Consider the following 5000-nt stretch of genomic DNA (forward strand, 5'->3'; position numbering starts at 1 on the left):
AACCGTCAAAGATTTTTTGAAGGGATGTATAAAAGTAGAAAGCTGTAAGATATTCAAATATTAAAGGAATAAGTGTTATATATGGGAGAAGTCAGTCCACTTCCATTATTGGATAGCGTGTAGCATGAGTCAGCAGACGTGCCCCTTGCTAGTTGTTTAACTTGCAAAAGTATTGCATCAGATCTTCGTCAAATCATACCACTTGAATAAGGAAAAATCACGTTAGATGATTCCGTCTTACAAAAGATATTTGATATGTCTATGTAGAATTTAAAAGCTAAATACTCTTAGATATGTACAGTACATACATATCCCGAAATATATTCGATCGTGGTTGGAATATCTTGGCCATAGACCTAGTCAATCAGAGTTCTTCTTTTTCTTAGTTAAAGAAGGTTGTTTCGCAAAAACGTTGCAGCACAACATACTTTGATAAGTGTGTAGAAAACTTCCAAAATATTTCCATCAAATCATAGTATGTTAATTCAGACAAGCACACAAGAATTCGAGACACTGAAAACTCATTTTACCGTATTTTCTGAAATACAAGCCAGCATAGTATATAGTGTAAACATGTAGGATAAGCATTCAAACACCACCTCTATCTTTCTAAATCTTGCGGCATTTCACGTGGAATTTTTGGTCTTCCGTATCGTCTTCGTGTATAGCTCAACCTACCTGTTTTTATAGCTGTAGATTTTGATAAGAAAGGTTAGATATGTACACCTGTGGTATTCAATACTGGAATTTTTTAAATATTTTTTTGATAATTATGTGTAGAAAACTTGTGCTGAAGGAATATCTTGGAAGACACGTTAAGTTAATATCCAGCGTCATTGGCGATTGGGAATTGTGTAAAAAGAAATGTATAAAATATAAAGAGCATAGAAATGGTATGAACAACAATTGCCAAGTGTAATCGAATATAATATGAATGTCCTTTTGGAATTCACCTTCCGATATGACTGTAGAAGAGATAGAGAGAGTTTAGATATTGTTAAAGTGAAAAGGAAAAAAGTAAAGAAAATCAAGAAAATGGGAAATAATCGATATTGGAATAATAAGGGTGAACTAGGAATGGGATCAAATGGGAATAAGAGAAAAATGAAGAAATGTCAAATACTCCTTCGTCATTTCGCTTCTATACACACACACATACTCATACATACGTGCACATACAAACACACACATGCATACGCATGCACTTGCACATACACACATACACAGAGAGTCACACACGCGCTCTTACATAGGTGTACATGTTATCTTGTCAATATAAATTCGGACTAAGAATGATCGGGTCTTCAGATGAGGTCCTTTTAGTTGCGGTTAATAAAAAGACTAAGAAATTTAAAAAATGAAGCCGCTTCTTAGACCGAAAATAAAAACTACGCAATTAAGGGTAACTGATATACTTAACAAAATTGTTGAAGAAGATCTGGCTGAGAGTTTCAATATCGTACATAAGACAGTATCTCGGCTGTTCATTCGATTCTAAATGTATTAACATCCATTATTAAAAGAATATTCGAGGAAACAAAATAAAATTGATAAGAATATTAATCTTATCTACTGTAAGTACAAGGTCAGCAAAGTTGGGGTTGCAGGGGCAAGTCGAATACATTGACCCCAGTGCATGACTGGTACGTATTTTATCGATGTGAAAAAATGAAACGCAACATCGATCTCGCGAAATTTGAACACATAATATAAAGAACCGGACGAAATACCGCTAAGCATTTTGTCCGGCGCAGTAACGATTCTACCAACTCACCGCCTTAATTAATGACAGTAATGGTTTCAAATTTTGGCACAAGGCCAGCAATTTTGGTAAAGTGCGGTCAAGTCGATTACATTGACCTCAGTGATCAACTGGTACTTATTTTATCAATCCGAAAGGATGAAAACTTAAGTCGACCTTGGCGGAAATATATATGACGGTCTTTTTTCAGTTTCCGTCTACCAAATTCACTCACAAGGCTTTGGACGGTTAAATTCATTAGTAGAAGACACTTGCCCCAGGGTACTACGCTGTGGGATCGAACCCGAAACTATGTGAGTTTGAGATTTCTATTTGCTTGCACTCTGTTCTTGGCAACAATATACCTTAATTCCTTCCATCCGATCCCTTAAATGTCAATTAAACTTCGTCGAAATGAAACTTAATCTCCAGTTATTTTAATTTTGTGCAGGAATGTACAGAAGTTGAGAGTTGAAGATGTTAACAGTCGACACAAAACCATTTGGGTGTAGGGGATGTATCTATTATGAAAGTTGTGAATTTCGGGATATTAGTTAATCAACTTTTCATCTTTGACCTTTCAACTTTGTCATTTGACCCTATTTGTTTTAATTCAACAGAGCTGAATACACATTTCTCGGGAAGTTTTAATGAAATTTCTAAAATGCTAATACGATTAACTAGTGGAGATGTGACCTTCCTTCGAGTGACCTGTCTGTACAGTTAGAGAACTGAATATTAGCTGTGTTTCTAGAGCGAAATTGAAATAGGAATTAAGAGTGAGCGCAAGAGAGAGAGAGAAAGAGAGAGAGAGAGAGAGAGAGAGAGAGAGAGAGAGAGAGAGAAAGGCAGAAAGAGGAAGGGAGAGAGAGAGAGGAAAAAGAGAAGGGAAGGAAGAGATATAGATAGATATAGATAGATATAGATAAAGAGAGTGAGAAAGGGAGTGAGAAAGATGAGGAGATAGAGATAGAGTATCATACTGAGGCAGTGCAAGTATATATATATATATATATATATATATATATATATATATATATTATGTATACATACATTTATGTGTGTATATATAAATATATATATATATATATATGTATACATACATATATGTGTGTGTATATATATATATATATATATATATATATATATATATATGTGTGTGTGTATGTATATACGTATATATATGTATATATGTATATATATATATATTTGTATATATATGTACATATACACATATATATGCACATGTATGTATGCACATATATATATATATATATATATATATATATATATATATATATATATATACATACACACATAGAGTAAGGTAGAAAGAGTGAGCGAGTGAGTTAGTGAAAGGGAGAAACGGGATGAGTGAGAGGTAGGGAAGTAGAGAGGTATATAAATATGATTAAATTAACTTTAAATGTAGAGTAAATATTCTTCGTAGTTGGCGGCACAGTTCGTTTGATGTGTCTTCATTAGCAATCAATTAACGTTAATTATAACGAACACAGAATATATTCTCTTCAGCTATTCATCCGATGCTTGTCTGTGCTCGCCTGGTATTCTTGTTTTCGCTGCTTTTATATTGTTTTTCTATCGATGGGTTGTTGTTGGTCTATTAGAAAAAGAAACAGTATTTCCACTGTTTCTGGCAAACGTTTCAGCAGCGGAAACAGCCATTTAAAGTCGGATGCTACAATCGATCGTATTTCAACTCAGAGGCTGCCTCTTTGAGACTATAACTCAATTGATTGGGAGTGTTTCGAAACGGTATGTTGCTGTAGCCAAACAGAGAGTGAGTTATTGAAACGGACTGTGATTGAAACCAAACAGAGGTTGAGCTATTGAAACGGACAGCGACTGCGACCAAACAGACACTGTGTTATTGAAACGGACTGTGACTATAGCCAGTGCGTGAGTTTGTGAAAAGGTCTGCGATTTTGCAACATACAAATAGGTTTATTTAAACGAGCTGTGACTGTAACCAAAGGGAGAGTGAATTATTGAAATGGACTGTAATGAAGCCAAACAGAGGGTGAGCTATCGAAACAGACCGGGACTGTAGCCAATCAGAAAGTGGCTTATTGAAACGGATCATGACTGTGGTCAGACGAACCACGCTCGATCAGAACTTTTCAAAAAATTGAACAATTATATGTTCAAAGGTGTTGTTATCGACAGGGGTGTATATGGGGTGTATGGGAAATTAATTAATTAGTGTAGTTACTAAATTTACTCTAACTTCAGTCATTGTACTGCGAACACACTGGAGCCACGCATCTATGTATATGCATATACATATATGTATCTACAAATGTCTATATAAATATTTACACTCCTACATACACACGCATATATGTATGTATGCATATATATATATATATATATATATATATATATATATATATATATATATATATATATATATATATAAATTACGCCATCATTTGGAAATCCGCTGCTGCTTTCACAAGCACGAGATAAAAACGGAGGCACTGACTATCTGGCTCTCGAAAATGGCAGGATGTATGCAAACATGCATTTCTTTGGCTGTATCCTTCTGAAGACAGGCCTTTGCGCCCGAAATATAAAGGTTTTTAAAACTTTCTGTATTGTTAAAGGCTTTCCTGGTTTCTCATTTCATGTACTATTCTACTCCCAAAGTGACAGATAAGATTCAGCAGAGAAGAATGAGAATTGCTGGTCATTGCATCAGGCACCCAGAAGAACCTGTGTCTCAGCTAGTCTTATGGCAGTCAGTTGAAGGAAGAACCAACAGGGGAAGAAAACGTCTAACCTATGTGGACAACTTGCTTCAGGACACTGGAATGGCAAATGAGGACAAGTTAAGAATATGCATGTGGGACCGTGATGGATGGTATGTTCTCATGAAACCATTGAGGCGTCCGGTAGGACTACCAAACTAAAAGAAATCGACTATTATTCTACTCATGTATATGAGGTCGTACTAAGTGGTGATGTTCCATCAACATCGGAACCAAAATCTTCGAAGCCACCAGAAGGGAAAAGGAAGAAATCAAACGACTGGAGAGAAAGGTTCACCAAAATCAACCGCGTCCTCCACGAACATTACCATGCAGTCAGTGCCTTAGACTCCTCTATGCAAGAATTGATCTACTGAGTCATCAACTGCATCGCCATTATTTCAACAAAGAAGGGGTGAATTCTCGGCTACGAGACAAAGTCGATGACGACGCCGGTAAGTTTGTGTATTTATAGTAAGAGCAGAATG

Source organism: Octopus bimaculoides, chromosome 24 (genome assembly GCF_046866305.1).
Source record: "Octopus bimaculoides isolate indiv1 chromosome 24, ASM4686630v1, whole genome shotgun sequence".
Classification (NCBI taxonomy): Eukaryota; Metazoa; Mollusca; class Cephalopoda; order Octopoda; family Octopodidae; genus Octopus; species Octopus bimaculoides.